Source organism: Chiloscyllium plagiosum, unplaced genomic scaffold (genome assembly GCF_037043375.1).
Source record: "Chiloscyllium plagiosum isolate Xiang-an unplaced genomic scaffold, Cpla_swu_hap1 HiC_scaffold_9, whole genome shotgun sequence".
Lineage (NCBI taxonomy): Eukaryota > Metazoa > Chordata > Chondrichthyes > Orectolobiformes > Hemiscylliidae > Chiloscyllium > Chiloscyllium plagiosum.
In genome coordinates this window covers 42,768,370-42,792,725 of record NW_028270147.1, presented here as the reverse complement: position 1 = coordinate 42,792,725, position 24,356 = coordinate 42,768,370, and the positions used below count along the sequence as shown (strand labels likewise).

Below are 24,356 nucleotides of genomic sequence, written 5' to 3'. Positions count from 1 at the left end.
CCTTATAAACCTTTTCACTACCCATTAGGTTCAAGTCAGAAGTGTATTACAATAGTCACCTGAAACGACAACACTCAAGAGGTTCAACTTCTTCCAGGATTGATCTGCGACCTTGATTGGAACCTCTGACACTGTCTGTAATATATATGCACCACAGGAGATACTCAAGTTTTGCTCTTATTTCAAAAGCATCTATTAGCCCTGTCTGTGACCTCTACCAAAATAAAAGGAATGAATGATATTAATACAACAGAATATTATGACCTCCAAATCACAAACCATAGTGGTTTTTACACGTCATATTTCCTTCATCCCCACAGAGTTAAAATCCTGGAATTTCCTAACATCCTTGTGGGAGTTTCAGCATTCCAAGAATGGCAGCAATTCATGAAGGCCTGACATCAGTTTTCCAGTGCATTTAGAGTTGGGTAATAAATGAGCCACAATCCTAATAAACATATTTTTAAAACTGTTATAGGAAGCAAATATGCTTTAACATACTTGAATTCTTTGATGCATATCAGCACTATAATATGGTTTTCAATGCTCACCATTATTATGTCCTAACATGATTTTTTAAAATATATATTCAAAGTTCCATTACAGAATGGATCACTGTTTGTTGAACTGCTGGCGCAATGGACACAGGAAAGCAAAATCTCCAGGGTTAAGTGTTGATACCATTAGAAAGACTGAACTCTGCAAGGGCACACCCACCCCACCTGATATCTTCATTCTCTTGAAAAATAAGTAACTGGTGTTAAAAAAATAATTTACAGTTTACTTATTTCAGCAATTGTATTAATGTGACACTAGTTCCCAGCTAAAACTTTAGATTAGATTAGATTAGATTACAGTGTGGAAACAGACCCTTCGGCCAAACAAGTCGACACCGACCCGCCGAAGTGAAACCCACCCATACCCCTACATTTACCCCTTACCTAACATTACAGGCAATTTAGTATGGCCAATTCACCTGACCCTGCACATCTTTGGATGGTGGGAGGAAACCGGAGCACCCGGAAGAAACCCACGCAGACACGGGGAGAACGTGCAAACTCCACACAGTCAGTCGCCTGAGGTGGGAATTGAACCCGGGTCTCTGACGCTGTGAGGCAGCAGTGCTAACCACTGTGCCACCGTGCCGCCCACTATTGCAATAGATGTTTTGTTTATATTGTTTCTGACAATAAAATATAGAATAATGTATTAAAATCCCTTAAAATGGCCACCCAAGTGGACTGGGCTGTTAAGAAAGCATACAGTGTTTTGGCTTTCATTAACAGGGGGATTGCGTTTAAGAGTCGTGAGATTTTGTTGCAGCTCTATAAAACTTTGGTTAGACCACACTTGGAATATTGCGTCCAGTTCTGGTCGCCCTATTATAGGAAAGATGTGGATGCTTTGAAGAGGGTTCAGAGCAGGTTTACCAGGATGCTGCCTGGACTGGAGGGCTTATCTTATGAAGAGAGGTTGACTGAGCTTGGACTTTTTTCATTGGAGAAAAGGAGGAGGAGAGGGGACCTAATTGAGGTATACAAGATAATGAGAGGCATAGATAGAGTCGATAGCCAGAGACTATTTCCCAGGGCAGAAATGGCTAACATGAGGGGTGATAGTTTTAAGCTGGTTGGAGGAAAGTATAGAGGGGATATTAGAGGTGGGTTCTTTACACAGAGAGTTGTGAGAGCGTGGAATGCGTTGCCAGCAGCAGTTGTGGAAAGAAGGTCATTGGGGACATTTAAGAGACTACTGGACATGCATATGGTCACAGAAATTTGAGGGTGCATACATGAGGATCAGTGGTCGGCACAACATCATGGGCTGAAGGGCCTGTTCTGTGCTGTACTGTTCTATGTTCTATCATTTTGCCTTCACTGAATAATTAGTCCCAAAAGCACTTGAAGCATGACAATGTATCTCCATGTGGTATTTAGATACAAATATATATTTGTCTCATTTGAAATAAAGTAATTTGAAGACATGTCTGCAGATTTAAACAGTATCTATGTTTAGCTTTATGCTTGGGTTTGGTGGAATGTACCATTAGTCTAGTTTGGTACCAATGACATAAGTAGGGAAAGGGAGAAGGACATGAAAAGAGAATATAGAAAGTTAGGTTGAAAACTGGAAGGCAGGATGAGTAGAGTAGTAATCTCAGGATTGCTACCAGTACCACGTACTAGTTAGGCGAGGACAATAGACAGCGAATGCAGATGAACATGTGGTTGCAAGGCTGGTGTAGGAGGGAGAGCTTCAGATATGTGGGTCATTAGGATACCTTTTGGGGAAGGTGGGACCTGTACAAGGAGGATGGATTGCACCTGAACTGGAGGGGCACCAATATCCTGGGTGGGAGGTTTGCTAGAGTTCTTTGGGAGGGTTTAAACTAGTCTGGCCGGGGGGGTGGGGGTCGGAACCTAAGCTACAGATCAGATGATGGAGTAGGTAGGGAACAGCCAGATATAGCATGCAGAGAGTCTGTGAGGAGGGATAGGCACTTGATAGGGCAAAGGTGCAGTCAGTGTGATGGATTGAGGTGTGTCTATTTTAATACAAGAAATATCAGGAATAAGGATGAAACTCAGAGCATGGATCAGTACTTGGAACTATGATGTTTGACCATTATGGAGACTTGAATATCACAGGGGCAGGAATGGTTGTTGGGCATTCCAGGGCTTAGATGCTTCAAAAGGAATGATGGTTGTGGGGGGGAGGATAAAAGAGGTGGAGGGGTGGCATTGTTAATCATGGATGGTATCACAGCTGCAGAAAGTGAGGTTGTCGAGGAGGGTTTGTCTACAGAGTCAGAATGGGTGGAAGTCAGAAACAGGAAACAAGCAGTCACTTTATTGGGAGTTTTCTACAGGGTCCCCAAATAGCAACAGAGACACTGAGGAGCAAATTGGGAGGCAGATTTTGGAAAGATGCAGAAGTAACAGGGCTGTTGTCATGGGTGACTTAAACTTCCCTAATATTGACTGGAATCTCCTTAGTTCAAATAGTTTGGATGGAGCAGTTTTTGTCAGGTGTGTCCTGAATGGGTTCCTGATGCAACATGTATGTAGGCCAACTAGAGGACAGGCCATATTGGGTTTGGTACTTGGCAATGAACCATGCCAGGTGTCAGATCTCTCAGTCGGAGAGCATTTCAGTGATAGTGATCACAACTCCCTTAACTTTTATATAATCATGGATAGGGGTAGGAGCAGATGGTATAGGAAAATATTTAAATGGGGGAGGGGGAATTACAATTCTATTAGACAAGACTGGATCACCTAAATAAGAAACAAATGTTCTCATGGAAATGCATGACAGAAATGTGGAGGTTATTTAGGAAGCCATGCTGGACAGGTTTGTCCCACTGAGGCAAGGAAGGGATGGTAGGGTGAAGGAACCTTGGGTGACAAGGGATGTGGGACATCTAGTCAAGAGGAAGAAGGAAGCTTACTTAAGGTTGAGGAGGCAAGGATCAGACAGGGATTTAGAGTGTTACAAGGTAGCCAGGAAGGAACTGAAGAATGACTTAGGAGATCTAGAAGGAGGCATGATAAAGCTTTAGCTGGTAGGATTATGGACAACTCTAAGGCATTCTACACTTACGGGAGGAACAAGAGGATGTCCAAAGTGAGGTAGGGCTGATCAGGGATAGTTGAGGGAACTTGTGCCTGGTGTCGGAGGAAATAGGGAGATCCTTAATGAATAGTTTGCTTCAGTATTCACAACTGAGAGGGACCTTGATATTTCTGAGGACAATGTGAAACAGAGTGATATGGTAGAACAGGTTGATGTTAGGAAGGAGGATGTGCTAAAATGTTTGAAGAACATAAGGATAGATAAATTTCCTGAGCCAGACCAGATATACGCTAGGGTACTACAGGAAGTGATGGAAGTGATTGCTACGCCTTTGGTGATGATCTTTGCATCCTCATTGTCCACTGGAATAGTGCCTGATGATTGGAGGGTGGCAAATGTTATTCCCTTGTTCAAGAAAGGGAATAGGGATAATCCTGGGAATTACAGACCAATCGGTGTTAACGTCAGTGGTGGGCAAAGTTTTTAAGAAAATTCTGAGAGACAGGATTTCTGATTGCTCAGAAGACCATCATTTGATTAGAGATAATCAGCATGGCTTTGAGAGGGGCAGGTCATGTCTCACAAACCTTATGGAATCCTTTGAGGATGTGACAATACACATTGATGAAGGTAGAGCAGTGGATGTTGTATACATGGATTTTAGCAAGGCGTTTGATAAGATTCCCCATGGTAGGCTCATTCAGAAAGTCAGGAGGCAAAGGATACAGGGTAATCTGGCTGTCTGGGTACAGAATTGGCTGGCCCATAGAAGACATCGGGTGGTGGTAGATGGAAAGTATTTAGCCTGGAGCTCAGTGACCAGTGGTGTTCCACAGGGATCAGTTCTAGGACCTCTGCTCTTGGTGATTTTTATAAACGGCTTGGATGAGAAAGTGGAAGGGTGGGTTAGTAAGTTTGCCAAGGACATGAAAGTTGGTGGAGTTGTGGATACTGTGGACAGCTGTCGTAGGTTGCAACGGGAAATTGATAGAATGCAAAACTGGGCTGTTAAGTGGATTCGTGGTGCTGGAAAAGCACAGCAGTTCAGTCAGCATCCGAGGAGCAGTAAAATTGACGTTTCGGGCAAAAGACCTTCATCAGGAAAACAGGCAGAGTGCCTGAAGGGTGGAGAGATAAATGAGAGGAGGGTGGGGTGGGGAGAAAGTAGCATAGAGTACAATAGGTGAGTGGGGAGGGGATGAAGGTGATAGGTCAGGGAGGAGGGTGGAGTGGATAGGTGGAAAAGAAGATAGGCAGGTGGAACTGGGGTGAGGTGGGGGAAGGGGAAATGAGGAAACTGTTGAAGTCCACATTGATGCCCTGGGGTTGAAGTGTTCCGAAGTGGAAGATGAGGTATTCTTCCTCCAGGCGTCAGGTGGTGAGGGAGTGGCGGTGAAGGAGGCCGAGGACCTCCATGTCCTCGGCAGAGTGGGAGGGGGAGTTGAAATGTTGGGTCACAGGGCAGTGTGGTTGATTGGTGCGGGTGTCCCAGAGATGTTCCCTAAAGCGCTCTGCTAGGAGGCGTCTAGTTTCCCCAGCTGTTAAATGGCAGATGGAGTTCAACCTGGAAAAGTGTGAAGTGATTCGCTTTGGAAGGATGAATTTGACAGGGTTAAAAGGCAGGATTCTTGGCAGCGTGGAGTAACAGAGGGATATGGGGTCCATGTCCATAGATCCCTCAAAGTTGCCACTCAAGTTGTTAGGTTTGTTAATATAGGGTATGGTGTGTTGGCTTTCATTAGCAGGAGGGTTGAGTTTAAGAGCTGTAAGGTTATGCTGCAGATCTATTGAGTCCTGGTTAGACCACACTTGGAATATTGTCTTCATTTCTGGTTGCCTCATTATAGGAAAGATATGGAAGCTTTAGAGAGGGTGCAGAGGAGATTTACCAGGATGCTGCCTGGACTGGAGGGCATACGAAGAAAGGTTGAGGAAGCTAGGCCTTTTCTCATTGGATGAGAGGTGACTTAATAGAGGTGTACAAGATGTTGAGAGGCATAGATAGAGTGGATAGCCAGAGACATTTTCCCATGGCATAACTTTAAGGTAATTGGATGAAGGTTTAGGAGAAATGTCAGAGGTAGGTTCTTTACACAGAGAGTGGTGGGTGTGTGGAATGCACTGCCAGTAGTGGTAGTAGAGTAAGGGACATTACGGACATTTAATCGACTCTTGGATAGCCACATTAGATTAGATTACTTACAGTGTGTAAACAGGCCCTTTGGCCCAACAAATCCACACCGACCCGCCGAAGCGCAACCCACCCAGACCCATTCCCCTACACTTATCCCTTCACCTAACACTACAGGCAATTTAACTTGGCCAATTCACCTAACCTGCACATTTTTGGACTGTGGGAGGAAACCGGAGCACCCGGAGGAAACCCACGCAGACACAGGGAGAACGTGCAAACTCCAGAGAGAGTTGCCTGAGGCGGGAATTGACCCGGGTCTCTGGTTCTAACCACAGTGCTAACCACTGTGCCACCATGCCGCCCATGGAAGAGAGTACAATGAAAGGCATGTAAGTTAGTCTGATCTTAGAATAGGATAAAAGGCCAGCACAACATTGATGCCGAAGGGCCTGTATTGTGTTGTATTGTTCTGTGTTCTATGTTCTCATCCCACTACTCCATGGCTCAAATATAAAGTGAAAATACTTTTTCCATTTAACTTGTGGCATTTCTGAAGCCATGGTGATTTTATATTTGAAACAAGTCTGTCAGAGATAGGTCGGGGAGACTAATGGGAACTTGTTTATATTGGGAAGTTTTTCACAAGAAAAAAAGTGTTAGAGTCATACAGCATGGAAACAGACCCTTCGGTCCAACTCGGCCATGCTGATCAAGTTTCTCAAACTAAACTAATCCCACTTGCCTGTGTTTAGCCAATATCCCTCCAAATCTTTCCTATTCATGTACCGTCTAAGTGTCTTTTAAATGTTGTAACTGTACCTGGATCTGCCACTTTCTCTGGCAGTTCATTCCACATATGAATCACCTTCTTTGAGAAAAACTTGCCCGAGGGTCCCTTTTAAATCTCTCTCACCTTAAAAATATGCCCCTAGTTTTGAACTCATCCACCTTAGGGAAAAGACGTTTGCTATTCACCTTATCTATGCCCCTCATGATTTTATAAACTTCGAGAAGATTGCCCACCAACCTCCTGTGCTCCAGTGGAAAGGTGTCCCAGCCTATCCAGCCTATTCTTAAAAATCAAATCGTACAGTCCTGGCAACATCCTTGTAAATCTTTTCTGAACCTTTCCAGTTTAATAATTTCTTTTCTATAACAGGAATCAATCCTTCCCTCTCCAAATGCATGCAAATCCTATCTTTCAGAATCCCCTCCAACAACTTACCAACTATTGACATTAGACTCACTGGTTTATGGTTCCCAGATTTCTCCTTACAGCCTTTCTTAAATAAAGGCACAACACTAGATACCCTCCAGTCCTCCGGTACCTCACCCATGGCTATAGATAATACAAATATCTCTGATAGATGCACCGTAATTTCTTCCCGACTTCCGACAACATCTTGGAATGTCCATTAGCTTTTCAGATTAGAAACTCAGGAATTCTTTTTGGTTAAGGGAAACACCCATTGTTTGGGAATAGAAGCTTCTTGGCTCCTGAGTGTGAGCATTTTACAGAAGTCTTGGCTGGAACTAGATGTGTAAAACAGGAACTTTCTTTTATTCATTCACAGAATGTGAAAGTCGCTGGCCAGGTCAGGAGGCTATCAGACTGTCAATACAAAAAATTGTAGCCATGGTTAAATCTAGCCGGATAAATGGGAACAGGAAAGGAATTCTCTTTGTTGTGGACACTATGATGGAGTGCTTTTGGAATTAATAAAATAAAAGTATATTACCATGTGTTTCAAAATCTTTAAACTTGTGTCACATGTAAATAGTTTGGTTTATTCTATTTTATCTTAACTTCTTTTGCATAATAAACCTTTATCTTATTGTTAAATCTAAATCCATAGCATTGCATCTTTGCATTTCAGCATGAGCCCATATTGTTAAAACAAAATATTATCCATCAAGCCAGATTTCAGACCAGAATCTGACTTGTGTCATAAGTGTGGATTGAAATATATCACCAAAACATAAAAGACAGCACAAATATTTCTGAACAAGTTCCAATAACTTTTGACAAATACTTTACTCTGAGAACAAGTAAAATTTTTATAAAAACATGATTTAACAGAAGAGTTCAGCATCTGGGGAATCCCTGGACAATTTCATTAATGATCTGTACAGACTAATGAAAAATTGTGACAGTGGAGCTTTGAAACTTGAACTCAAAAAATAGCATTGTTAGAATTATTGATGAGTCTTTGTCAGATCTATTAAAGTCCAAAGAAATTGGGAGTTTTGTGAAACCTATTCCAATTATGTTAGAAGCAGAATCCAGAAAGACTCACAAATGAATCCTGAGAGAAGAGGGACAACCTTATCACAGGATGGTAACAAAAAACAAAAAAAAGGCATCAGTGCTCTAAAATACACATGACAAGCCAATATAAAAAGTAGGTCATGCAGTAAATATGGAGAGTCAGTGTCAATACTGTGAAACAAAAAAGCCCCATGGGCAAGTAATATCAAGGCATAACAAAAGAACCCTATAAATGTAAAACTATCAGAAGAGGAGAGATGCAATCTCAGAGCATTGAAAAACCAAAGGTGTTCGTGCAAAAGAAACACCATCATTAGCTAAGATATCAAAGGTTTTCTTAGACAAAATTAATACTTCAACCAACTTGTGCTTGACAGAACCTGTTTAACTTAATGGGCATTTCACTAATTTCACACTGATACTGACAAGTGTCACCAAGTGTCAGTTCAAAGAGCACGGCTGAAGATGCTGAAGTTACAGCCTTCAGAAAAAATCAATATGGTCTATGTGGACTAACTCAACATGACTGCTATTCCCCAAGTAAAATGTGAACATTAAAGATCAGAGGGACCATAACACTGCTCTCTCATTAGAGACAGATCACTAGTAATGAGTTTAACCTGATGATCACCATGCTTCAGACTAGGGCAAGACTGAGAAGGCAGGATCTTCATGGTAACCTTGGCTGGTACAGGAATTGAACCTGTGCTGTTAGCATCATTCTGCACACAAGCCAGATGTCCAGCCAACTGAGTGAAATGACTCCCAAGCCTATGAATAACAGTGCAGCAAAAACAGCACAAGAGAACTAAAAGTATTTATGTATTTGCTATCAACAATTCTCACTTTTGAGCTTGCATGCATATCTTGAACTCAACATCCTTGAAGTAGCAGAAGGATTTCAACTGGTTCTAAGGGAGTAATTGATCCAAAAACAAAATATTCTCAACCACACAGTCAACTACTGGCAAATTTCACTGGGCTTCCAAGACTCATGGTGGAACCTAACAAGAAAAGAAAGAATCTATTGAGATTACTTACAAAAGAAATGTTTCATGTGCCCGAGAAGAATAAATAGTTGGCAGGCATTAAGAGACTCAAACAAATTCAACAAGAACAGAAGTGTGACAAAGGATGTCCTATCATACCAAGAGGATGTCTCAGTACAAGTGACGGGCATCATGCTCAGTAACCAGAAATCCTCCAGTAACAGAAATAAGAATGCAATAATATCTCGTTCACCGGGAAGACATCCACAGAAGACAAAAGAAAATGCCCAATCTATTCAACAAGTTGAAGTCAAAAGCTTTCAGACTCTTAATGAGAGAGCAGCCTATGGTCTTCTGGGACCATGGCAACTTTCACTTTTGTCTGCAAAGTGAGAATGAAAATTTGCTTGCTCAAAATCAAACTCTATGGAAGCTAGACTAATGCCCACAGATTCATGATATGGTTACAAAGAAATTAGCTGGCTCATAAATCCAGGATACTGTTTTAAAAAAGTAGGTTCGAAAGTACAGCGTTGGTCCCCAAGTCACATCACTTTAATGGTCACAACATAAATTGAAATATTTAACCCAATTAATATTAGGACTATTTACACTTTATCTTTGTAATATATAGAGTAAAAAGATCCATCCTTAATGAATAAAATTATTGATTTGTTGTGAAAACAGGACATATTCAACAAAGATGCAAATCAAACTAACATGCAATTTGAATTCTCTCACTGGCATTTCACATGAGATAAAGAACAAATAACAGTTTCTCAACAGATTTCTAAAATGAAACAGGATAGAATGAAATGTTTGAGATGGCTTTCAGTTGGCATCTTGACACCCCCCCACGCGCACACACACACACACACACACACACACAAACACACAAACACCCTCACACAAACACGGACAGACACACATACACACACGGACACACACACACATACACACGGACACACACACACGGACACACACAAACATCATTAGAAACAGGCAGTTGTCATCAGGACCTTTTCAAATGCAATGTAGAACTCTTTCAGAGGTTTTTGAGAATAACAGCTGGGTCAGTGTTTCAGTTTTCACGCTAGACCCTCAAAAGGATTTTCTTGGAGGAGCAAAGGATGAGCTAGTTGCTTCCGTCTCTCAGCAGGCTGTTGCCCAAATGAACAACAAACAAAACCTGAAACGTAACAACCATAAACAAGGCATGTGATTTCTGGTGAGTAAGAAGAAGCAATTTGCTTTTGTCTTCCAAGAAGTGACTTAAAAAAAGATGACCCAATCTGTCCTTAAGTGAACCTTTATAATAAAAATTCCAGTTCCCAGTTCCAACGTCTCCTCAGCCTTTTCAACTAAACCACTTTGCACAATCCTTTTAACATAAACCCTCAAAGCATATGAATATTGCAGCCTCATTAGGACAATTTATTTCCACTGAACAGCCTTCTTCCATTGGGAACATTCATGGGATTAAAAGTCCCCCGATTACGTATCGGACTACTATCTGAGTTAGCAGGAAGGAATTCCTCTGTAAAGGAGATGAAATGATCTCCAGAAAAGTATTTAATCTAGCATTATTTTAAAAGATTCTAAATAATGTAAACACATACTAGAGTCTAAAATAGAATTTGATGAAGAGTTGGTTGAAGAATAGAAGAGAGTAAAATAATGCTGGGCTCATGCGGTTTCTAATCAGTATAAATGAATTAAAAATTAAATGTAAACATTTAAAATTTTCCAATGGTAGCAAAATAAGGAGGCAAAATAAGTATAGAGTGTTTGGTATGCTTTCCTTTATTGGTTAGAGTATTGAGTACAGGAGTTGGGAGGTCATGTTGCGGCTGTAAAGGACATTGGTAAGGCCACTGTTGGAATATTGCATGCAATTCCAGTCTCCTTCCTATCGGAAAGATGTTATGAAACTTGAAAGGGTTCAGAAAAGATTTACAAGGATGTTGCCAGGGTTGGAGCATTTGAGCAATAGGGAGAGGCTGCACAGGCTGGGACTGTTTTCCCTGGAGTGTTGGAGGCTGAGGGGTGACCTTATCGAGGTTTACAAAATTATGAGGGGAATGGATAGGATAAATAGACAAAGTCTTTTCCCTGGGATCGGGGAGTCCAGAACTCGAGGGCATAGGTTTAGAGTGAGAGGGGAAAGATATAAAAGAGACCTAAGGGGCAATTTTTTCACGCAGAAGGTGGCACGTGTATGGAATGAGCTGCCAGAAGATATGGTGGAGGCTGCTATAATTACAACATTTTAGAGGCATTTGGATGGGTATATGAATAGGAAGGGTTTGGAGGGATATGGGCCGGGTGCTAGCAGGTGGGACTAGATTGGGTTGGGATATCTGGTCGGCATGGACAGGTTGGACCGAAGGGTCTGTTTCCATGCTGTACATCTCTATGACTCTAAATTACCTTCTTCACGCTTTACAGTCAATTAAGTACAGTCACTGCTGTAAGTTAAGAAAAAGGACAGTCAATTTTCATACACCAGTTTCTTACAATCAGCAATGGGAAAATGAATAGATACTCTGTTTTGTGACTTTGATTAGGGACAAATATTGGTCGCAACAACACATTAAATACTCTGTGATTCTTCAAAATAGTACTATGGGATTTTTTACATCCATCTGAGAGGGCACAGAAGACCTTGTATTAACAACTAATCCAAAAGACAACCCCTCAAACAGTGCAGCACTCCCTCAGCGCCATACTGGAGTGTCAGCTTTGATCAGTGATCTCAACTCCTGAATTGGGTCTTGACCAGGAACATTTTTTGACTGGAACAATAGCACTGGAACAGGCTGGGATTTAACTATACCAAGTCCTCAAATACAGTAATATCTGTAATTTTTGTTGCACTCACTGTTTCTCCAGCCAATGAGGCATTGGACCCACAGCTGGGGCCATGATATCCTGCCTAGAAATACCTATTCCCTGGATGTAGTGAGAGTTGCCATGTGTTTGGAGCCCGATATAACTCTTGTGATTCTGTAGTTACTAATATGTAAAGTATGCTCATTCAAATATATCATTATATCCATGATTACACCATGCAGAGGATTGACGAAATACATCATGATTACTTAGCCTGCATAGTGACTAATGTGTTGCTGCTGTTAGACAAACCCTCCATTAAAGATCTGCATTTAACCTTCAACTTTATTTGAATTAGTTTGCAAAGAAAAAATACACCATGATAGCAACAGGTGAATGCCAAAGCCAATGAGCAGCAGTTGAAAACAATGATTTTGATCAGAAGCCCTATCTGAAGTTCTGTTTTTGCAATTTCTCATCAGAGAAATGGTGTACAGAATTCACTCCTGGTAAAAGAAGGTAATGAATTTCAGATGCAAAGTTCAGCATTGGGCCTTTTTGGGTACAGTCCTTCCCACTATCACTATCACTGTCAAGCTAGGGACCATATGAACATAGGAAGTAGTCGCAACAATAACCAACTCAGCCCCTTAAGCTTGCTCCACCATTCAATTAACTCACTCTGATCTGATTACTCCAACTTTCTTGCTTTTCCTGATAAGCTTTCACCCACTTATCCAGAATTTACTACTTAAAAATATTCAAAGGCTCTTCTTCCAATAGCTTTTGACGAAGAAACTTCCTGTGAGAAAAAAATTCTCCATGTCTCAGTTTTAATCGGTTGATCTCATATTTTTAAAGTGCCCCCCATTTCTAGGTTCTCCCACAAGAGGAGCCCTGTTAAGATCCCTCAGGATCTTATAGGTTTCAATCAAGTCATCTTTTCCCTTTCTAACTCCCAGTTAGGACAAGTCTAGATGTCTAATCATTCCTCATAAGACAACCACTACCCAATCTAGGTATTAGTCACATGAACTTCTGAACTGTTTCTAATGCATTTACTTCCTTCCTTAAATAAGTAGAACGTCACCACTCAAGTAGAATCAAAACATGTGGTGCTGAAAAAGCATAGCGGGTCAGGCAGCATCTGAGGAGCAGAGGAGTCGACGTTTCAGGCATAAGCCCTTCATCAGTAATGTACATTCAAGTACTCTAAATATATTCCAATTAATGCCCTGTTTAACTAAAACATAACTTCTCTACTTCAGTATTTAATTCCCTTCACAATAATGATAACATTTTATTAACATTTCCAGTTATTTTTTGTACTCATTCACAGGATGAGGATGTCGCTGGCTGGGCCAGCATTTATTGTCCATCCCTAATTGCCCAGAGGGCAGTTGAGAATCAATCACAATCCTGTGGGTTTGGAGTCACATGTAGGCTAGACCGAGTAAGGATGGCAGTTTCCTTCCCTAAAGGATATTAGTGAACCAGACAGGGCTTTTCCAAAAATCAATGATGGATTCACGGTCATCATTCGATTCTTAATCCCAAATTCCACAAACTGACGTGGTGGAATTCAAACCTGAATCCTTGGAATAACAGTACAGTGATAATAGGCCATTGCCTCCCCTGTACCTGCAACTACTCTTAACTATTTACATACAGAATACCCAGACTCCTCTCAGAGCTCTGTAAGCTCTAGCATTTAGGTAGTATGCTTCTTTTTTATTCTTCCCTCCCACCAAAATGAAGAATTTCACATTTCCTTACCTATACACAGTTTGTCAAAACTTCAGTCACTAATTTAATCAATCCATATTCTTTTATGGATGCTTTGGTCTTTCTCAAACTTACATTTTCATTTACCTTTGCCTCATCCGCAAATTCCTTCATCCCTTCATCCATGTCATTTATATAAATTATAAAGCATCAAAGTCCCAGGACTAATCCCTGTTACATAACACTTATTAATTCTTGCCAACCAAAAAACGACCCATTTGTGACTTCTCTTGTTTTCTGTTAGCCAGCCAATCTTCCATCTAAACCAATATGTTACTCTCGACACTGTGAGCAACTTTCTCTGTAGTAACATTTGAAATGGCTACTCACCATTTGCCTTTTGGAATTCTAAATACAGCACACCCATTGGATCTCCTTTAATCATAGCAGGGCTAGAGAGAGAAATTATGGATCCCGATGCTTTGTTTATTTTCAAGCCCCTTATTCCAACCTACACCCACTTGAATTATTTTCCTCATATTCTTTCGCTGCCCATAATTGTGACCCAGTGTCACAGTGGAATTGGAATGATTTATAAATGTTCAGAAAAACTTCTTGGCTTTTGTATTCTATGCCTCTATTTATAAAACACACCAAAATCTCAGGTTTCAATGTAATACATTTTATAGTCACCACCTTTTTCACACAGAGGGTGGTGTGTGTATGAAATGAGCTGTCAGAGGAAGTGGTGGAGGCTGTACAATTAGAATATTTAAAAAGGTATCTGGATGGGTATATGAATAGGAAGTATTTATAGGGATATGGGCCAAGTGCTGGCAAATGGTACTAGATTAGGATATCTGGTCGGTGTGGAAGAGTTGGACCAAAGGGTCTGTTTCCAGCTGTAGATCTTGATGGCCTGAAAGACAAATACATCTTATCATGGTCATTCAGATTCAGCCAGTTTGGCTTCTCTTAACTGGGAACTGTGCAATTACTATAATCATCACTGATATTACTCTGGAACGAGTCAGATCCCAGACTGACATCTGGCTTGACAGATCATTGTTTAAATTTAATGTGGTGGCCTTTCAAGGAAACATAAGCATAAAGTGCAGCAGTTTTAGCGTTATCAATTAAACTGAAGTTTATTACACAAAAGAAAATAAAGTAAGATAAAACAAACCAAGCTATTTATATGTAACACAGTTTGAAAGATTTTAAAATGTCCAACAGAACAAAATCCCTTCTATCCTTTCACAGCACTCAATTACCTGTGAGAAAGTCCGCTCCTCCATCACATCTGTTGGTTTAACTCTTTCTTTCAATACCTGTCTTGAGACCTTGATAGCTTCTTCCTTTATTGTTCACACTTCTCTTAAACTTATTTCCATCAAATAATCTTTTCAGGATCTCTTGGTCTGGAATTTTCAGTCTAAAACCCTCACGCTGAGGTAACCTATTTCCTAACTGCTCTGATCTAGCTCCTTTTTTCAGGAGAAACTGTTCATATATTTGACCCAGTCAAGTCTTCTGCAAACTGACCACCACAAGCTTTCCATTCTACATGAAGATACATCTGCGCAAAAATCAATTCCTAATTTCTGTAAATGTAAAGCAAGTTGATATTATACAAGGTTTACTATAATTAAATGCAAATCCCATTATCACAGCAGGAGGGTCCTGGGTCAACTGCTCTCTGAAACATACTGGTTTGAGATCACAGCTCCATGAATACTGATATGGGAATTACTAAATTCCCTTATGCGTGTAGACCAAAAACCACATGACACTACTTCAAAATCCAAATCCTAAAATAAATAATATGAATATGCTAGATAAAAATCATACATTTTATTTCAAGGAACATTTAAACAACAACATCTAAAAGGCTTGGGCTTTGTTGACAGAAAAATTTCATTTTACATTGAGTCCTAAATTAAAATTAAAATTAACCAATCTTACAAATGCCCAACATAGTGTACATAATACAATAGCAAAGTAATGCACTTTGTGAAAATCTGAAATGTAGACAGAAATCCTGGAAACACTCAGCAGGACAGGCAGCATATGTAGCTAGAGAAGTAGAGTTAATGTTTCAGGAGAACAATCTGTATTAGTTCTGACAGAGTCACTGACCTTTGTCCCTCTATGCACAGATGTTGCCTGACTTCAGACGTCAGACCTCTTTTGACTTCTCATTTTCCTTCAGCAAGAAACCGAGCAGCAGATGTTGGAGATTTGGTCTGGCAGTACATAAAACACAAATTGCAAAACAAAAAAAAACTTGCTAAACAATGTAAAACCAAATGTCAAAGGAACAAATTGATGGGTTTTTTTTCAAAAAATGGCAAGATCATAAAAATGACCATTAAAAATTTCCTAGCAGCAAGTTTGACTTTTCAATCAAGATGCAAAGCTAGAAAGAGAAGCCCCAAATCTTTGCCACTAGTGAAGGAGCTGGGATGGGGCTGAATTTAACACACACACTCCTAGCACAACACATTCTAACCTGGTTGCTGGGGAAGTAATATGAAAATGGATGGCCTTTCAACCTGGGTATTCGTCCTTATCTGGACAATATGGTTTGAAGAGAGATGTTTAAGGAGAAGGGAATGTTCACTTGTGTCCATGTTAAACAGCATCTGTCTCTCTTTCTCTCTCACTCTCTTTGCCCTCACTCATACATATTCTCTCTCCCACTTAAGAACACTCTCTCCCTCACACACTCACTCACATGCACTCTCTCACATATACTCGCTTTCTTTCATGCCCACTCTTTTTCTGTCACATATACACTCTCTCAGACATGCACTTTCTTTCTCACTCTCAACATACCACATTGTTTTTAACCTAGTTGATTTTAACCCTACTGCGAATCCTCTTGCAAGGATGCCTGCCTTGAAGAAGTTTTCCTCCTCTCTCTACAAGAATCTCAGGGAATCCCTCTCCCACTGCAACTCCCAGGTCATTTCCTCTGACTCTATGCTACATTCTCCCCACCCCCACCCTCCTCTCACTTATCTCTCCACCCTTCAGGCTCTCTGCCTGTATTCCTGATGAAGGGCTTTTGCCCGAAACGTCAATTTTACTGCTCCTCGGATGCTGCCTGAACTGCTGTGCTTTTCCAGCACCACTCTAATCTAGACTCTGGTTTCCAGCATCTGCAGTCATTGTTTTTACCATCATGGATGTTAGATTGGGATACTGGGCCCTGAGGGAGCAGGAAGGAGGAGGGTCACTGGACCCAAAATATTAATTCTTATTTCTTTCCACAGTTGCTGCCAGGCCTGCTAAGTTTTTTTCAGCAGTTTCTGTTTTTGTTTATGGTCTCAAGGTGATGGATAGAGGGTGCAGAGGTGGGTGACTGAATCATCATCTATAATGGAACATCATCGAGGACAGGTGGAAAATGGTCCTAGGGGATGGGAAGTCAAGTCATCCATCAGCCTTGGGACACCATCAAAAGGGAGAATGTCAGTACAGGAATATGGGATCGGACTTTGGTGGTGGTACAGATAGACAAAGGTACCATCAGCCACCATGGAACATCATTGAGAGAGAAAGGAAGTGCTCGGTCGGGATGTCAGTCCAAATGGACCAGTACAGGGCCATTAACATCAAGAAGGATCTTCATGTAGAGGTAGGCACGAGGCATGTAAGGTTCTGAAATACACTTTATTGTTCATTGTAAGACTCAGGTTCTGTCCAACTACAGAAAGACTCTGGGTATGAGTGCATTAGACAAAAACAATCACAAATATATTGAGTTATAAAACTAACACTATCGAAGGAGGTGGTGTGACTCTGCTGATTTACAATAGAGTACTGTGCCCTGGTTGGATGAGGAGTTGTCTCTTCTGAAAATCTTCTGTTTTTCTGTCACTGTACCAAGAAAAGAAGTTATTCCTGACCCATTCCAAATCACAACCACAGCCTGACCAATCGTATCCCTGACCTCTGGTTGACCAGGCAGTGCATGATTAGATACTGGTTGGCGAGGTGAGGCAAATAGAGTGCATTGTCACTTTCTGATGTCCATCTTCCAGTATAGGAAACACGATTAGCTCATTGTCTCAAGCTTTGCTTATTTAGTCGAATTCCTAATTAAATCAGTCACTTACCTTATTGGGTCTGTGTGCATTATCATATATATCGGTTGTGTTTGAATGGCTGCGCATTGGCTCCTTCTTACAGGGTTTTGTGTTTTACTGTGATTCTTATCTTTGGATTGGCTATTTTACTTTTAAATTGCAAAGTTATTTTGATTCATAAAAAGATTTAAAAGTGGCATAAATTTAAACAAAGAAATATCAAACTAATACAGAGGATTGATTATACTGTGGATAATACTTAACCAGCCTGTGTAATAGAAATAGACAGCAATGATTGGTATGTACAAGGCAGACTAGATAAAATATTCTTATACCTTTGGTTGGTACAATCACAAACGATAAAAGTAAAAACAGCTTGTATATTTAGAAAGCTCATCACCAACTAATGGAAGTTAAACCGATTAGCAAAAGTACACTTAGATAACTTGATTCTGGATTATAACTAAACTGAAATTTATACTTATACATTTTCTTATCTTGAGACTGAAAATACCTGTGCATTTGATGCCTCGCATAACAATTTTAACATGTCCCCGTCTGGATTTAAAAGCAGTCCACCAGTTAGTTGGTCATATTATCTCCAATATTCTAGTTGGCATTGCAGTTGACAAACAGGAGTATCTCCAAAATGTAACACCACAGGTACCATTTCAAATCTCACATCATTGTACAAATATTGGTTCACTTACTGTCTAGGAGAAAGTGAGGACTGCAGATGCTGGTGAGTCAGAGTTGATAAAGCAAGGCACTGGACATGGCACAGCAGGTCAGGCAGCATCTGTGCAGCAAGAGAGTCGACATTTCGGGCAGGACCCTTCTTCAGGACTGAGGAGGGGTAAGTGATCTGAGAGATAAATAGGTGGAAGCAGGGTGGGGCTAGCAGAAAGGTAGGTGGGATGGCATTGGTGGGTGAAGGTAGGAGGAGAAGGTGATAGGTTGGTGGGAAGTGTGGAGCGAAAAGGTGGGAAGGAAGATGGTCCTCATGTTCTACATCACCAATGTCCAAATATACTCATCATCCTCTGCCACTTTCGCCACGTACAATCTGACCCCACCATCAAATATATATCTCCCTCCCCACCCCTATCTGCATTCCCTAGGGACTATTCCCTCTGTGACTCCATTGTTAGACCCACACTCCCCACTAATCCACCCTCCATACCTGGCACCTTCCCCTGCTACCGCAAGAGGTGTAAAACCTGTAGCCACACCTCCCCCCTCACCTTGTTCAAGGCCCCAAAGGATCATTCCAAATCCAGTAGAGAATTTTCTTGAACATTACCCAAACTCATTTATTGCATCCGATACTCTCGATGTGGTCTCCTCTACATCAGAGAGACCGAGTGCAAACTCTCCAGGGAACATCTCTGGTCTGTACACACCAACCAACCCCACCTTTCTGTGGCCATCCACTTCAACTCCCCCTCCCACTCCCCTATGGATATGTCCATTCTGGGCCTCCTACGCATGGCCATCTGCAAACTGGAGGATGAATACCTACTGCATAGTTCTGGTGAAGTAGCATTAGTTTTAGTTCTATGTATTTTTTGCTCAACCTGTTCAGATATATTATGACACACCTCCCCAGGCCAAATGGGACTTGAATCTAGAACTTATGACCCAAAAACAGGCTCATATCACTGTGCCACAATACTCTTTGGTTCTAATTCTACCATCTGTTATTCATAGCCTTCATATATTCCTCCGCTACAAGAATTTATAGCAGTGCAGTTATATTACATGAAAAGATTCTAAATCTCTCAAAAGCTAATGATATCAGTAGATAACAATTTATCATTTTGGGCCAGCTTAAAGTACTGAAATCTGATCTTAAATATGGAATCTTTACATCATTTGAGGAAATCTTAACATTTAATAATCTAAGATGATAATCTACAGCTCTTGGAGTACCCTTTCTAAGTTCAAACCTAGGTGTTATTTTGATAACTTTCCGAAGCAATTACATTTCATCTTCAGTCCTTCCTCTTTAAAATCAACTGTACTCGATCTCCATCCTTGATATGGGATGGATCCCATTTTCATTGGTACCATAAATATTCATGTCACAGTAATTCATTCAATCCATGCATCTCTTATTGTGATTGCACTTGTGATGCTTATCTAAAGTCAACCAGATGATCAAACAGAAAGATTTGTTATTGGGACAACATTGATGAATATCAGAAAACCCATCAGCCCACACATCTTTCTCATTGATCTGAAACTGAAAGTAGTGAAATATTAACATTTGCATTGTTTTCAACTGGTAAATGTGGAACCACACCATCTTTGACTCTTCTTTGTGCCCAAACACAATGTCTATTAAGTAGCACGATTCAATCTCCACATGATTGTGTACTGTCATTTACATTTCACACCAAATGCTTCTTACTTTCAAAATTCCTCAACATCACATGATTTCCAACATTATACGCTAATGGGTTATCCCTTTTGACACAAATCCCTTAATTTTATCCCTCAATATGCCTATATGTTCTTGCTCCTAATTTATTTATTTTTTGTTTATTAATTAGAGATAAGGACTTTATAAGCTGGGTCAGCATTTAGATCCATTCACCCCCTCAGATGTCGATTGTGAGGTATTGAGTGGTGCAAATGCCATTGAATGTCAAGTGGTGATGGTTAGATTCTTGCATGTGGGAGATGGGCATTGCCTGGTACTTTGGCATAAATGTTACTTGCCATTTATCAGACCTAATCTGGATATCGTTCAGGTCTCACTGCATTATAACATGGACTCTTTCAGTAGCTGAGGAGTCACGAATGATGCTGAACATGGTGCAATCATCAGCAAACATTCCTACATCTAACCTAATGGTAGAGGGAGGGTAATTGATGAAGCAGTTGATGATGGCTGGCACAAAAGCTAACTCTGAGAAACTCTTGCGGAGATATCCTAGAGTTGAGAAGACTGACATCCACAACCACAAACATCTTCCTTTGTGCCGAGGAGCACTCCTATCAGTGAAGAGTGTTCTATCTGATTTCCATTGACTCTAGTTTTGCTGGGGCATCTTGATGCCCCACTCAGTCAAAATGTGGCCTTGACATTAAGGCTAGTCACCCTCACCCTAGTTATATATTCAATAGAAATCTGTAACTAACTCCCATTACATGGGATATTCACTTCAAAGATTAAAAGTCCTGGAATTCTCATTTGCTGTCCAGTCACAGCTTGGTAGCAACTTACACCAATAGTCATCTTGGGATTGTTCCTAATGCCATCAAGTAGCGTGGAAGCATAACCGTCCATTGAATGGGGTACTGGTACAAAATATATTCAGCATAGACTTTGTAGTTCTATTTTCTCTTTGCACAAATCCTGAAGATTACGTATAGTGGCCGACATGTAATTTATGATAAATCTATAGTAACATTGTAAAATTGTGAAAATCACTCTCATAAAATGTGGACTTTGGTCACTACCCATTTGGAGTGATATTCCCCACCTAAAGCACATCCATGGAGCAAGATACTTGCTACAATTCATTCCTTATTATCTCAGATAGAAGATACTTTCATCCTTTACTAAATTGATTGATAACGATCAAAGATTATTCCAAATTCATCTGAACTTTAATGAATGTTTTTATCAAATCAGTGTGCTGGTATATCCAAGACAATCAAAGGGTGGTTTGTGACCTAAGTAATCTGCAATTAGTCTGAGACAGAGGATTGATCTGGAAAATCACATACATTGGTTTGCATATTGTTTCACATCTTGCTCCATCCCTGGCCACCAGATATGTGACAATTTCTGGAGTCTACTGAATAGTGTCCTATTGTTGGGATCGGAGTGAAACATCTCTTCCTTTAACGGTGGAGATAAAGAGAGAACCAGTTACTGGCTTTATTAAAAACAACCAGAAGAGAGGAGACACCTTCCCAAGTGTGAACATTCATCAGGTAAGCCCGTGGTGTAGCTTGTGAAAGTGAATGCTCCATGTCTTTGTCTTTGAATGGTAATTAGTTGCAAATGATAATCTTTTCCAATTTCGGGTGATAGTAGAAATCAATGTACCAGAGAAAGAGTTGTGTGGTGGGACCTGGAATTAGACTGGAACAAGTAATCTTTTACATATCCCACACAGAGACAGATATAAATGGGTGACAGGCATAATCTGATCTGAAGTACCCATGCCCTTAGCTTTGACCTGAAGAAAGCAAGAGGAGCAAAAGGAAAAGTTGCTCAAAGTGGGGATGTTCTCAGCCAGTAACAAGAGGATGGTGGTGGATAAAGATGGTTCAAGCCTTCTTTCAAGGAAGAAGCAATGAGCCACAAAGAGTCAGGCATAACTGGGTATAATCAAGAGGATTTGAGATGTGTTGAGCATGATGTCTAAATCATGCTGTGGCAGTTCTAGTGTTCATTTACTAAATCACTGAGAGGGCACTTCGGTATTTCCTAGCCTGTGTTTGAGTGGGATGTGTAATCTTTTGTAAGTTGGTTCCATGAGTGAGATGCCTAACTGCCCATACAGTAGCTAGAAGACATCATTCACAAGCTGTGTAAGTATTCTCTACTCTCTGCAGGAGCACAAGGCATATGAAATCAACTGTAGTGAGTTTCCCCTTGGTTGGCTGAGAGCAGTTGTGGGACAGGATGTACTGGAGCCTGCCGCTGGTAAGCCTCAATCTGCTGAAAGTGATTTCAATGTATCACTGTGCACAATTGACTGTGGAATACACCCTAGATAAGTACAGCACTGTGTTCACAAGGTTAGGAGGTCCTCCAAAGGAACATCATCTTGAAACAGATGAGAATCCAGGAAGAACTCAGCATCTACAGAAAAAGCCAATTGAACAACAAGAGAGAAGAGCAGGAAAAGAAGGGTGTAAACAAGAAAGTGACAATTCTTACAGATTGCATTAGCAGTACTGTAGTAATGAAACAACATGGAAAGCTAGCAGTAAGCATTGACCGAAAATAATCTAAATAAAACCCTGAGAGATCTCAATTCCCCATACTAACCACTGAAAGAATTTTTCAAGAACAGGATTGTGTGGGTTGGCCAATGTTGTTATGGGCATGGGGCATGGGTTTGGTGGGATGTCTTCAGAGGGTCTGTATGGGCTCGACGTGCTGAATGGCTCTGCTTCCATACTGTAGGGATTCTATGATCGCTAGAGGCAAGTTTGCAGAACCAGACAGGGTACAAAAATTCAATAATCTCAACTGAAGCCAGCCCAAGTGATAGCAGCTGTCACTTCAATCATGCATGGTGGAAGTGAACAACTAGACACACTGTCACACTGCAGGCACATACAACCAACTGCTGAAACCATTCCCCAACAGCGGGAAGCCAATCAAGAAGAGGTGAATGTATTAACTATACACGTTACATATCAACCACCAGACCCAGAGGTCCAACAACTGCTACCACAGCAACAAATGTCACAGAAATGACACTCCCTGGTGAAGTATCACCACCTAAATGATCAGCCAACGTCAACAAGCACACCAATTAAGAAACCATTAAGAAACCAATACAATTTAAAGGACTGTGTGCTATGCATAAGCAAAGATTGATGGAAATAACAATCTACTAAGGGATAAGAACAGTGTTGTACATAATTGGTAATGTAGGTAAAAGAAAATGTACATGCAAATGCATGCCATTTTCTTTTTTTTTGTTTTAAAAAGGGTCATTTTTGGGTTGAAATGCAATCATGTAAAAATGCCTGTCCTAGTCTGCTATAGTCACATGACCTCTACCTTAAGGCTCATACCCTGTAGGCAAGAAGCTTAAGCTTAATTTCAATAAAACACACTGCAGTGTTGAGCACTCCAAATTGTAAGGGTTCTCCACTCTTAACTCGTCCTAATGCCAGAAACATGAACCAGGAACAGTAATTGAGCCCGGGTTAGATTGTCTGTAATGAGTCTAACATTCTATTTGAATAACTTTAATATAAACAGTACATTTCTCTAGTTGAGTTAACATGATTTCTCTCATGAAGGAAACATGCCTCTTGTTTAAGTAAGAACTTCTTTGTCATGTGTGTTTTGTCATTATAATTGCACATGACAGTGCCATCCTCTCCGTTGCCTTTGTTAACAACTGTACTGTTAAAAAAAAGTTTAAAATATTTTGCAAGACTTCTGTGATATTTTTCTGTCTGGATATCTCTTAATGGAATATTTGTTCTCCATGTGGGACCTACGGCACCACTATTAAAAATGTCCATTGTGAAACACCTGCATGAGAGGTTTTTGAATACATTACCGGTCACTATTTTCAACAATCTTAGTGAGTAAATTATTGGGTTTTTTTAAACTTTAATTAAACGTAAAAAATGCAACCAGCAGAATATATTACATAAATCACTGAAAAAGTAACGGGATGATTCAATATCACTGGTATTCTGTCAACAATGAAGTAGAAATGAAGGAGCAACTGGTTGAATTTGGCTGCATGTTAGGATATGGTCTTCGAATACTAATAAAGATTTCACAACCACCACAGACTTAAACATACATACATTTACATTGATTTGACTTATATATGACTGGGGACTTATTGGCCTCCAGTAATTCCCAGTAATGAGCACCTCCATACTTAGAGTATCAATACTTCATTAAATCAAGTCTATAAACATGAAAGAAAGCCAATGCAATGTCTTCTTTAGTATACACCAACAGGTCATCACTCTAGTTAATTAACATAGACACATATTATCAGATGTTGCTCTTG

At 40.5% G+C, this 24,356-nt stretch overlaps 1 long non-coding RNA gene across 1 annotated transcript in view; it reads left to right on the top strand.

Moving 5' to 3' along the window:
- The window catches only part of LOC122554764 (uncharacterized), a 29,093-nt gene extending 6,776 nt beyond the window's left edge, over positions 1-22,317 (top strand). Inside the window, exons 3-4 of the long non-coding RNA XR_015758029.1 lie at positions 21,405-21,567; positions 22,195-22,317. This is a non-coding gene — a long non-coding RNA (uncharacterized LOC122554764). The remainder of the gene's footprint in view (positions 1-21,404; positions 21,568-22,194) is intronic.
- The last annotated feature ends 2,039 nt before the right edge of the window (positions 22,318-24,356 follow it).